Raw genomic sequence first — 14,351 nt, forward strand, 5'->3', positions numbered from 1 at the left:
GAATATTTTGTTTTCCGGAAAGAACTGAGATTTTTTTGCTGGTTAATTACGTATTACAATTAAGCATACTTACATTAGAGATCACATCAGAGATGCCCCATTAGGAAAATATATTTTCTTTTTTTGCAGAACAGTGCAGAAATGAAACCATTGAATTGTCCAAAGGAGCATTTTAAGCACACGGACGTTCTATAGCGAACCCCACTTTAACCAATGGTTTACTTCTGTTTGCGTAGCTGCCGTTACTCAAAGGCAACATGCATACCGCAGATTTATCTGGCATAAGTATAATAAAATGGACAAAAGTTTATAGAAACTAGTAGTAATTGTAAGAAAAAAAAACTAGGAAAATCTAAAACAGTGTGGAAAATAAAGGGAAAACATGAATTCCCCCAGTATCCAAAACTCATTAAATTTTTAGCACGGCAACTGAGAAGGCAAATATAGTTGCCCGTCAGTCTGCTTCAGACCCAGCAAACCACTTACTCTCTGATTTTTCTTTGCGGACAGAAACAAATATCCGAATATCACCCCTTCTCAAGGACATGTCGTCATTAAAGACGTAGACGCCTTCAAATCATATAAACCTCATCTCATTCCGGCTGTCCTATTAATAAAATGCTCTGGTGACGTTTCTACACTCCTTTCTGGCCTTTTCAATAAATGCCTTCACGAATCTTTCTTTCCTAACTCCTCAAATACTGCTTCTGTGGTACCAGATTACACAAGCTCTGGCGAAATAACTGATCCATTTAATTATCGCCCTATTAGCCTCCTCCCTGTTTTTAACAAAATATTTAAGTCCATAATAAACGTTCTAGTCCACCACCTTACAACTGCTTAACTTTTGTATGACTATCAATATAACTTTAGGCAAGCTAGACATACCATGCAGAGGACAAGTTTGCGGAGGGGAGGGCAGTAGCCCTAGATATACCGAAGGCTTTTCACAGGGTATGGCACGATGGTTTTCTCTTGAAAATCAGATCTTATAATATTACTGCACAAATACTTAACATGAATAGATCCTTCTAAAATACGAGAAGACTCCACGTTTTCCTTGATGGTCGTAGGTCTGGAAAAGATTATATAAATTCTGTTGGACCTCATGGATCGATCATTAGTCCTTTATCATTCCTGATGTTCATAAATTCCTTCCCTGATAAAATAGGCTCTGAGATGGGCATAATTGCTGACGACACAACCCTCTATAACAGTTACGAGAGGAAAACAAATGAACACGTACATGAGGCAATAGCGGAAACCCTAGAGAAAGACATCCAGTCTGTCGTACAATGGCGTGAAAAATGGACGTTAACGTTGAATGCTGCCAATACTGAGCTCGTACCTTTAATAATTACAAGAAACTTTCTAAACCATCAATAGTTTTGATTAAAGATACATTACCTGAATGTATTTCATTCAAACACGTCAGCTTAACATTCACAGGGAACATATATTGGAACAGATGCATCGGAAGCATTGTCAAGGTGTCTGTGAAGAGGGTGGGAACTTTCTACCGTGCTAGAAAGTTACTTACGACTGAAATTATCCTGTCGCACTAAAAGGCTACAGTTGACGCATTAAGGGAATATTGTTGTCACATTTTGGCTAGTGCATCTGCTATTAGTTTCCAACATCTGGATAGGGTTCAAAAGAGAATCTCTTTCCCATCCACTATATGTTTCATCCTTCTCTCTGTTATACAAGAATGTTAATGGGGAATGCTCCTACGAAATATAAACTGTTGTACTCCCTCGACGTAAATATCCCGGTAAAAACTGACTAGCAGCAAAGTTCCAAGCATTCACAGTAGTGATCCCTAGATTTAGGAATGTCTTTTACTGTAATAGTTTCTATATAAGAACTAGTAGACTTTGAAATTCCCTTCCGTGCTCCTGCTTCCTTAATTTTACTGATATGCAGAATTTCAAGTGTAATGTAAGCATACATAATGTCCCTGCAACTTATGGCCCCGATAGTAGTCCCGTACATCAAAGTTGTACTGTGCTTTGTTTGAGGGGAAAATATAATAAAGGAACATCAGGTGTGGGAAGCGCAAAAATGTATAAAGCATATCCTGATCTACGCATCTGAATCAGAAGTATCATTTGTTAGAAACGAGATATTATAGCGAGTTCACCATTTCACCATTTTTAATGTAAAAAAGAGATGACACAGACGTCGTTCGCCATTGCATATTCGTTTTAATTTTATGTGGGTCTTGCACTTCTTTTTGCCTACGAAATCCATCTGGAAATCTGATAATAAGTGAAAATGCAGAAATTTTGATCGATCAACGTATATACATCACAATGTTTATATAATTTTATAACTAGAAACTGAATGACAGTAAGTCTACCTATAGTTTTAGTACAATGCCTTTCCTTGGAATGAAAACAAGTTTGAATGGTTATGTACTTCACATTCTTCATTATTATTATTATTAGTATTATTATTATTATTATTATTATTAGTATTAGTAGTAGTAGTAGTAATAGTAGTAGTAGTTATATTTTCTCAAGATTGGTATTTTATTTTTGGGGTTTAGCTGCAATAGTGGACCTCACCCAATGGGTTTATGTATGGCAGCTACCCTATGTTCTCTATTTTATGTGCACCACATTTGAATGATTATGGCTGTTCTAATGTTTTTGTTACATTTCTACTGTTATACCAAAGTCCAGCTTCTCTATCTATTTATCAAAGTCTTTCGTCACCGATCTATGCCCCCACTACAACGCGGATTACCTCAACTTCTTTCAATTTCAAAATCCTAGCAATCTCATATTTCAAGTCGGAATAATTAGCGCGCTTTTCCACGCTCTTCTCCTCAATGTGAGTGTCAAAAGGGGCAAGACTAGTCGACCAGTATACACTTTTTATTATCGTAAAACTACGGTGATGTCCGCCCTACAGTGTTTTGTCTGTTTGTTTGGGGAAATCCCGTAGAATCTTAAATTCCACGGACACCAGTACTTTTTCAGGCTTGTGTGTGTACCACTTGTCAGATCTTTCAAATACCTATTTTCGCGGAATTTCCAATGACTCACTTTTGCAACATCGCCGTGTTTTATTTCTTTATACTCCTTATGTGCTAATTTCGGGCATCCTCACACAATGTGGGGCACTGTTTCGTCTGCAGCACGAAATACTCTACGATTGGGTCAATATATTGACCATATACATTTTTCTCAAATTCCTTGTGCATAGGGATTGATCCCGAGCTGCTATCATTATACTTTCAGTTTCTTTCTTGGAATAACCCTTTCCTAGCCAATCCCATGACATGTCGCTCTCTAGTTTCTCTGTAGCGTTGTTCATCTACCAATGAAACACTTTGTTTTAGCATTCCTTCTGAGGCCTTTCCTAAACATCATAGCTCTGCCCATGCTTCTCGTTCCTCAATGTATTACTGTTGTTTACTTCCTTCAACATGTTCTCACATGAATCACTTAATTACTTCCGCATATACAAAACCTTCAACTCAGAATCTACCTTCTTTCGGCATTCCGTGTTTTCAAGTTCAGCCTATCTACGTCAGCTTTTAGGTATTGCTCTCCATACATTGTTATCAGTTTTCTCGTTTCCCTATCTAGTTCCTGCAGTTCATTATTTGTCCACTTTATGATTGCTGCTTCGTATATGGAAACTGATACTGCTCTCAAATTGATAGCTGAAATGATATTTCCTTCATTTAATTAACATTTCAGGATGCTCCTAATTCTTCTGGTATATTGATTCTTCACTTGTTCCTCCATCTGGGCATGCATTATTTCATTCATCTTCAAAACACCAAGCCATTTCTATCCATTTTTCTCAATGTTTCACATCCTTTCACCATCAGGAATACAAAGGACATCACTGTCAATTACTTTTCCTTTTTTTCTTGATTAGCACTTAACATTTAGATTATCTAAATTCCATGTTTTTATTTTCAGAGAACACGCTTACTATGTTTACTAAACTATCAATGTGTTCTTTATCTGTTGCGAGTAACTTTAAATCGTCCATGAAAAATAGATAGTTAATTCTTTCTCCCTTCTTATTGACTTCAAGACCATCTTTGTTGTTCGTGATACCGGTGTCAATAGGACCATGGTCAAGACCAACAACAACGGTGACAGTCTATCACGCTGGAAAATCGTCGCTTTACTTTTATCTACCCAATTCTAGTTTGACCTGCATTCAGTTCTGTGTTCCACTTTTTCCATCGACTCGCTTTTGACGGTTTTTTATATTCATTGCCTCTACAAAAATATATATGCAGTTTCCTATACAACTATGCAGAAATGGAAAGAAGCTGTCCCCTGGCTTGTACTGAATGCCCTAGAAAATCCATTGAGATTAAGTACAAAATACCCTGCAATAGTCTATTCTGATTAATTGTAAGAAAAATGGTTCGTAAAACTTGTAAGAAGAATAGGTTATTTTTAAACTACTTTATTTAATGTACCAAAGTTATAATATTACAAAAATGCCCTGAAAATGTCACTTCTTATTAATTTCAAGAAACGTGTTATGTTTTCAATTACCTTAATAGATTTTACAAAGATAAGAAATTGCAAAATTTCCTGGAAATTTAACTTTTGATATATTGTAAGAAACAGTTTTTGGTTTTTAACTATTTAATTAATTTTACAAAATGTTAACATTACAAAATGTCTTAGAACAGACACTTGTGATACATCACAAAAATGCCCTGAAAAAGTGACTTTTGAGTAATTATACGAAGAATGTTTCGTTTTTCAACTACTATATTTAATATTAAAATTTTTAATATTACAGAAATTCATTAGAAAAGTAACATATAATCAATTACATAGTTGGGTTAAAAAAACCACTTGTGATTTATTGTAGGAAAAAGGTGATGTTTTACAAATACTTTATTTAATTTACAAAAGATTTCAAATTAGAAATATGCTCTGGAAAAGTCACTTCTGCTTAATTAACACAAGCTCTGGGAAAAAGTCACTTGTGATTAATTGTCAAAAAAACTGTTTTGTTTTAAACAACTTCATTTAATGTACCGAATGTTCACATTAAACACTGCTTAGTTTCCGCGTTTGATTAATTACGAAATACCTTGGAGCCTCACTATATTTCTATATCTTGTATTAGTACATCTCTAGCATTTCTTTATATTTGTCTACAAAAATATTTATTTATAATTCCCGATCCGTTTAAAACTTATATTGCATTAATTATTACATTAAAAGGCACTCTATTGTTGACTTATGTGAAGCTGTATTCAACATCCATAGATTTCCTTGAGTTCTGCTAGTTATTATTATTTTTATTATTATTATTATTATTATTATTATTATTATTATTATTATTACTATTTATCTATTCATATTTATGGTCTATAATAATAATAATAATAATAATAATAATAATAATAATAATAATTATTATTATTATTATTATTATTAATATTATTATTATTATTATTATTATTATTATTACTATTTATCTATTCATATTTATGGTCTATAATAATAATAATAATAATAATAATAATAATTATTATTATTATTATTATTATTATATTTAGATCTGTGCCGTAAAATATTATAACAGATAAGTATCATTGTTAAATATCTAAATATATTAAAGCCTCTTAACGTCGATATTCTAGTAGTTATTAATACAATTTCATCTCGATTTTAATTGTAACTAAGAATTTAAACACGCATGTATCTTCGTTATGTTCTATGTTGCAACTTTACCAAATAGAAGTAAGCATTAACAACGAAAGATTTCAGCTCTAAAATAGGCCAGTGTGACTTGGCAAATTAATTAATTAAAGGCGGTAGTTCTGTGTGGCAAAGAGGCACACACATTCACAAACAAGATAAGGCTTTATAAATTCTCAGATTTACCGAAAAACGTCTTCTATGATAAAAAAAAGCTAAACGCGTTTCAATATTACGAACGTCTTGCATTATTAATCTATTGAAGTAATCAACATGTTACTAAATGACATTGATGGTTAATCTGATCTAGTAGTATATTAACTCCGTTCAGTCTATACCCACTGTAAGAGTAGTTACGCTTTTAACTGTGAAGCATTAGTTGCGCAATCTCAACCACACCTCGTCTGAATAGGCAGTGCTTGAGTGGAGTGGCAAGGAGAATTCAGGACGACTGGAAACAATGTCGAAACTGAGAGCACATACCGCACCTGGAGGTCACAATACTGACTTGACATTTTCCGTAGGGTCACACGTGCTCCACATTGCGTTGGAGGTCGTCAACAATAACGGGTACCATGCTAATTCATTTTTCATGACATTTTAATCACCATGCCTTGCATGGATTTTCTAAACGTATAATTTTATTTTACATAATAACTGGACAGTCCTATGTCAATGGGTGATATTTATGCTTCGTAAGACAAAATGGAAAGATGGAATATACCAATAGATAGTACTGATCTGTACGTTTATAATTACTCATATCTTTGAAGAAGGTAAGTTAAAAATAGCATTCTCATTTAACATGTGTAAGATTTTATTATGTCTATAATTCGTAGGGCTTCAATTGTTCCAATAATTTGAGAGTTCCACCAGCGACTCCGAGAAGAAGTCGCTACATCTATCTATCTATCTATCTATCTATCTATTTATCTATTTATATATATGTTTATATATATATATATGATTGTATATATATATGCAAATATATATATACACATATATATTTATATATGTAATAGAAATAAAAATACCGTGTTATTGACAATGTATTCCAATTTTACAAAGACAAAACAAACTTATAAACCTGTAAGGAAGTATAAAAGATTATTATTCAACAAGGAGAACAAATGCGCAAGAACAAATTTAATCCATAGCGTATTGAAGAATGCAGTTTTTCTCATCCGAGGGAAGAAGTTTGAAAAATATACGATAAATTTTCTGGTTAATTAATTAAAGGAAACAAACAATATGAAATTTGACATATTGGCATCCAACACAGTTCAAAACAGTTTGCAGCGATTCAATGAAGTTAAGGAAACGGAACAGGAAAAATGGAGAAACAAGGATATGATCAAAATTCAATTAGAAAGACGGAAAACCCAGCACAAAAAAAGCATCCAAAATTGATTCGTTGAATTTCTGTTAGCAATCCATAAAGAAACAGAAATATAAAGATAAATGTCCCCGATAATATCCAGAATACTATCAGACCACGTGGATGTGAAAATACATTTTGTATATGAAACCTTGTTTGAAAAAAAAACACCCAGAAAACCCGCATGGAGAGTGATAAAATGGGGATTCTAAATCAGTTTTGGTATTGGCGTGGTAAGACAAAGGGAATATATATATATATATATATATATATATATATATATATATATATATATATATATATATAGAGATATAGATATATACATACATACATACATATATGTATATATATATATAATATATATGCATACATATATGTATATGTATGTATATATTCCTATATCTCTATGAATATATATATATATATATATATATATATACAGAGAGAGGGAGGAAGAGAGAGAGAGAGGCGGGAGATATGGGAACGACGTGCAATTCTGTACATATATTCATATATTCTGTAAGAGCAAATAGTTAATTTTCAAGACAAGATTCATTGTTAAGAAAAAGTCTTCAAAGAAAATGTTTGTTATTTTTCTTTGCTTTAGATTCGATAAAACTTCTACTGTCGGTGAACCGACACGTGTATTCCAACTTGAGAAACAAACGGGAATATTTCCATTACTTTAAAAACTCCAACTTGATATATGAAGCCAAGTTCAATTTAGTTTTGACAGTTTTGACAAGCAAATGGATTTTGAAACTGTCACACAACTTCAAAATAGATTTGAGACAAACAGAACGTATTTTACTATAGAAAAACATCTCTTAACATTTTTGTAAAATATACAATTTCAAAAATGTATACATTTAACAATCTTTAAAATTGTTGCTTATATTTATTGTTTTTTTCGACAATCCTGTCCTGTGATGTGTTTCATCTATTTTAATCACGTGTCGCTCTTTGTCAGTCTGTTTACTTTTGCTTTAGTCATTATACATTTTAGCCTGTCGTCGTATAGTTTGTCTAGATTTATTTATATAAGGCAAGTTTTTGTTTTTAACTGTCTAGTCTTATCGAACCATTTACATTATATAATTCCTCTTTAGTCTTCTTTTAAAATATATCTAATTATAACGGCATGAAATAAAACCTAAATGAACCAAATTTTGAGGGCATATTGTGGGGAAAACAGGTGTTGGACGCATCCCATTATTCTTTATTTAACACATTTCTAATGCAGCGAATAACGCGAAAATTTAACAAGAAATAGTTACTCATTTAACAATGACAAATAGCTTTAGGAATTGGAACATTTTTATGCATAAACTAAAATTACATAATAAAAACAAGAATAGCCTGGAAAAAAGGTGTTGGACACATTGTTTTAAATTATATTTTATTATTATTTTTTATAAATAATGCTGGAAAGAAAGAAGGAAAGAAAAAGTCAAGGGAAGTAATTCACTTCCGGAAGGTACAAGCGGAAGTTAAAGAGTTCTCTTTTATTTCAGCACAACCATACTCTACGTCGTTGGAAAGTATTGGAACACGTTAGTCACCAGTAAGCCATCACGCGTGAAGGTTCTCAGAATGAGTAAACGTAAAGAACTCTCTCAAGTCGTCCGTGATAAAAGTATTGCCGAGCACAAGAATGGAATTGGTTATCGGCGTATATCTGCTCAATTCAAAATCCCTGTAAGCACCATAGGAAACCTTTTAAGGAAATGGAAGGTGCATGACTACAACCGTGAACCGTCCGCGCACCGGAGCTCCTCGTAAGATGTCAGATCGAGCAGTAAGGAAGATTGTACGAAAAGTTCAGCAGCAACCGAGAACAACACGAGGCGAACTTCAGAAAGATTTGGAAAAGGAGGGATAGTAGTAACGAAACCAACGATTAGTAATGTACTCCGACGCAACGGTCTTAAATCGCGTACACCTCGAAAGACACCATTACTAAAAAATATCATGTTAATGCTCGTCTGGAGTTTGCGAGAGACCAGGTATTGAAAACAGATGATTACTGGAAGAATGTGATCTGGTCCGATGAGACATTAACTCTGTACGTCGAGTATGGAGAAGAGATGGCACAGCGCACGATCCCAAGAACACCTTCCCCACTGTAAAGTTTGGTGGTGGAAATTTCATGCTCTGGGGATGCTTCTCTTCAAATGGTACTGGGTCACTTCATATTATAGATGGAAAGATGAATGCAGCAAAATATCGGGAAATTCTTGAAAATAATCTCTTGCCTGCTTCCAGTGCGTTAGGTATGCGACAGGGATGGATCTTTCAACAAGATAATGATCCCAAACATACTGCTAAAATAACCTCCGATTGGTTCGTACAGAACAAAATAGATGTTCTTAAGTGGCCCAGTCAGTCCCCAGACTTAAATCCTATAGAAAATCTATGGAGAGAGCTCAAAATCATGGTCCACCAGCGAGATTCATGTAATATTCAGGATTTGAAGAAAGTATGTGTTGAAGAGTGGGCTAAAATCTCGCCTGAACGTTGTCACAAATTAGTTTCGTCGTATAGAAAACGCATCGAAGCTGTAATAGCCAATAAGGGGGTTTCAACTAAATATTAGATGAAATTGTGTTAGTGTGTCCAACACTTTTTTTCCAGGCTATTCTCGTTTTTATTATATAATTTTTGTTATGCATTAAAATGCTCCAATTTCTAAAGTTATTTGTAATTGTTAAATGTGTAACTATTTCTTGTTAAATTTTCACGTCGTTCGCTGCATAAAAATGTGTTAAATAAAGAAGAATGGGATATGTCCAACACTTATTTTCCCCACTGTATATCGAACGAGTAGTAATATTTACAGATAGTATATGCAAATAATTAGTCTTACGAAACTTACATTCTTCCTAAAATGTATTACCATCGATGCCATTATAGGAACTGCCATGTATTAATATCATTGTTTTATATATAAAAGGCAATCTATAGACTTGTTTCTTAGCTAAGTTACCGGTTACAAAATGTATGTAATGAAAACATTTCAAACTTTTATAAAACGTAATAACAGCAGCTCGGGATCAATCGCTATGCTTAATGAATTTGAGAAAATTAAATAGAAATTAGCCACCATTAGAATCAAATATCATCCAAAGAATGCCCTAATCCAAATTCAGGTTAAGATTAAATGTCTATGTTTGATTCATATTGTGTTTTAAAGATGGCAGTATGTAAACTACAACCTCCATTTGCTTTAATTGTTGATTAGGCAAATATGAGTAACACTTAAGTTCTATTTGACTTAGCAATTCATGCTGAAGGTACAGACAGCCAAAAGCGTTTGAAAATACTGCATAATTATTTGAAAAAATTCATGAACGAATTATTTCACGAAATGAACTTATCTACTGTCTACCTCGTTTTTGAGATTTAAGCCCATTAGATTGTTTTCCTTGAGGATATGGAAAGACCCAGGTCTATACTGAAAAACGGGCACCAAATACAACATTAGACGCCTTATTGTCAAAATACAACCTTCTGTATTACTTGTAGTTTATATTAACACACACTCGCACACACACACTCGCGCGCGCACACACATACACACAAATATAATATGTAATGCTTGGTTCGTTCTAAATCGATAAAACCATATTTCTATGTTACCAATTTAATTGAAATTTTCAGAAAATCTATCTGTAAAGTCAAGGAATGTTTGCATATTATTAAAATAATTTAACATTGCGAATTATAAAAATAATAATTAAAATAAAAATATTTTCGTAAGTTGTTTCTGCGAGACTGCCCGGTTTTATTTACGGTAACTTCCGTTTAAACTACTCTCGAATTACAAGATAAGAAAAAAAAAGTACTCATGCAGAGAGTGATCCATGCTGAAATAATCACGTTATTATTTAAAAAGACATTCGAAAATGGGGGAGGGAGGGTGTTTTGCACCTATTCTGTACTTACCCCTTATAATTGAATAAAAAAACCCATAAAACTGTAATTAAACATGGAAATACGATTTAAAAAATAGCGCCGACCACTCTCTGCATTAGCACAAAAACTCCTATTTTTTAAAAATTAAATACATTTATGTATCTTACCAATGTTTTTAAGTTCAAATTCCTTTGTTTATCTTAAGGCTTTTCACTCATCAAACATTACGTTTTAATTGTTTAGTTTCTTTCACGCCATTGTTTACATAAAACAAGTTTGTTTTAACTTTTTCTAAACTGTTTCCTTTTTACGACATGCCTCAGCGTATTATATACACCCTAATTTCCCCATGTTAAAAACGGCTTTCAATTTAACACACCCTTCCACAAACCTCGAAAGCCGTAGTTAACATAGTCGTAAAATTAACGAAGTTACTATCTATTATTTATAGGACAAAAATTGCTTTAAATTTGTTTATTTGACAAAAAATCTTGATAATTCTAAATAATGTTTAAGATTATTTATTTGTTCGAAAAAAACTATTTTATTAAAGTCCAATTTTTCTTTCATTTCAAAATTGTTCCCTTAAAATTATATTTTTTACGCAAACTTTTCAATCAATGTTTTTATAATTATATTTCGATTTCCAGTAAAAAAATAAAAAATAAAAAACAACCCACTTTCCCGTTAAAATAAAACAAAACAATCATTTAAATTAATTTGTTGTTTGCCTTTCAAAGTTGGTTTAATTTTAAAAAATGTATAAAATTATTTATTTGTTCGAAAAAATACAAACACACACAAACGAAAAATAAACAAACAGAAAAAACTATAAATGTTCTGTTTTGTTTTTTGTTTTCAAATGGCGCTCGCCCAGTTTAAATAATTATTAATATGTCATTCAAATTTGTGTTTTTAATAATAAAAAAAATGTACCATGAAAAACTTTCCCGTTCTCATGAATTAAATCGAAACACTTCCAATTAAACAATTACGGATATATGTTAGTTTTCACTTTCTTTCTTTATTTTTTTTTCATAGTTCTTTCCGGCAGCTCAAGTTTTTTTTTTCGAAAAAATAAACATTTTTAAACATACTTTTGAATCGTCAAAATTTATTTCCCCCTAGTAATATCGGTTTACCAATGTTCTGGAAGTAATAAATGATATTTTTAGTTTAATTTAACTTTTCGTGAAGTAATAAATGTTAATTTTGGTAAATTTAATCTTTCCCTTTCCGGAAGCAATCAGTCGACCATATAATAGTCTCTCCCCTAGATTTGGATAGCAAGTGCGTGAAAAAATGGCGTCTCCAAATTAGGCAATTAAGGGTAGAAGCACCATTTTATTCATTGTTGATTTATTCAATCAGTCCTTTGGAAAATAAATATTTTGAATAAAGTGGGGTACACCTTGGGCGTAAAGTTCCATGGCGATCAGCAGAATTATTTAATGGTCGCTCCCTTCGCCCCCCCCTTAGTCAAGGCTAACGCATACGCACGTGACATTTATCATTTATATACTTACGTTGCCTTTCGAACTTTTACAAATACTATTTATTTACGTTGACTTAACTCTTTTCATCAATGAAAAACAGTAACTAAACCTAAATTTGTCATTTTTACAAACACTTATTTATTTATGTTGGCTTAACTCTTTTCATGAATATTGGAAATAAAGTTTTACTTTTTATGAATATTAAAAGAAAAAAGTTACTAAACATTTATTAATAATTTTTCACTTTTACAAATATTTGTAATTCATGTATTTACTTACGTTTACTAAACTCTTTTCATAAATATTTTAAAAAAATAACTAAACCATGTATTTAAAGACATGTTTGATTTACATGAGTGGATAATTGTTTGGGTATATATTTACATTTAGGTCCACCTGCACAATTTTCTTTTTTAAATGACGACTTTTATTGATAAATAAATCTACTTCTCTGCAATGGGCACTGAACCCCTCCTTTTTTAATAGTATTTTCGGGTGGGTATGCTTACAACAAATATCAGTTACAGTTGTCAAATATTTTTTCACCCCCTCAAAAGCTGGTGTTTATTCAGGAATCTGTTCTTAAAATGAGGAAATTGGGGGTGATTATAAGGTGGACCTAATCTAAAAAATACCAAATTTTTTAAATGATTAAAATGATTTCTCACATTTACAATCATTTTTACATGCGCACATAAGCAACTATTTTTTATTAACCTTTTTATTTTTTATTTAAAAACTAGTAAATTTCAATGAATAGAATAATAAATCATTTAGCATTAATATGTATTATTGTGTTGTGTTGAATGCAACTTTTTTTTTCGTTACAGCAATAATGAACTAATTTAAATCTTCCGGCATGCGTTTTAGGGTTACGAAATTTACAATAAATCGTTTAGTTACTAAGCCAACGTCAGTAAATAAAAAATGTTACGTGCGCATGCATTAGCCAGGACAAGGTGGGGCGGCTAAGGGAGCGGCCATTAAATAATTATGCTGGTCGCCATGGAACTCAACGCCACAGGAGTACCTAAAATTGCACTTATGCACTTATGTTATCCTGCTATTTTTTAAAATAGTATTTTCACACTAAATTCAAATTTTACTATATCTTTTTCTTTTATAAATTTGTTAGGTGAAAGTACAGATAACCCGGTCGGTTTCTAATGTGTGGAAAATCTAGCTCCCGCAAAAAGGGTACTCTGGATCGTAAAACAAATTATATAGCCTCAGTCTCGAAAGATTTCTTCACTACTGACCGAGGAAAAAAACGGTGAAGTGTAGTTCACCTTATTTTCTCCCCTCTCTCTTCGCCCCTTAATATCTCTATCTATACATCTCTCCCTTTCTCTCTCTCAATCTATCTTTCTCTCTATATAACCTCTCCATCTCTCTTTGAGCACCTTTCTCTCTCTAACTCGCTCTATTTCTCTCTATTCCTCTGTCTGACCCTCTCTGTTTCTAACTCTCCCCCTCTCTCTGTCTATCTATCAATCCTTTATCTCCCTCTATCTCTTCTTTCTCTATTTTCCTCTCGCTTTCTCTTTTCTATCATTACATCTTTCTCTCTATCTGTCGATCTCTAATCCCTCATCCTATTTTAGTCTCCTAAATTAATTGCAGTGAATATGGCATTGTTAAAACGTGGATAAATCCTATTTTAGTCACCTAATATACTGACTGTGAGAATAAAAGTTATTTGGAAATTACTGCTACCTTAAACAGCACCAGAAGTAACTGGAAAACCGTTCTAATTAAATTGATTTTTGCAGCCATTCAATAACAAAATGACATACCCCTTGCTGCATGAAGAGTACCTGCAACCTTGCTGCCAAATAGAAGAATTATTTATTCTACTTTGAA

The sequence above is a fragment of the Euprymna scolopes genome, chromosome 5, assembly GCF_053919585.1.
Source record: "Euprymna scolopes isolate OS-2025 chromosome 5, ASM5391958v1, whole genome shotgun sequence".
In the NCBI taxonomy this organism is placed as follows: Eukaryota; Metazoa; Mollusca; class Cephalopoda; order Sepiida; family Sepiolidae; genus Euprymna; species Euprymna scolopes.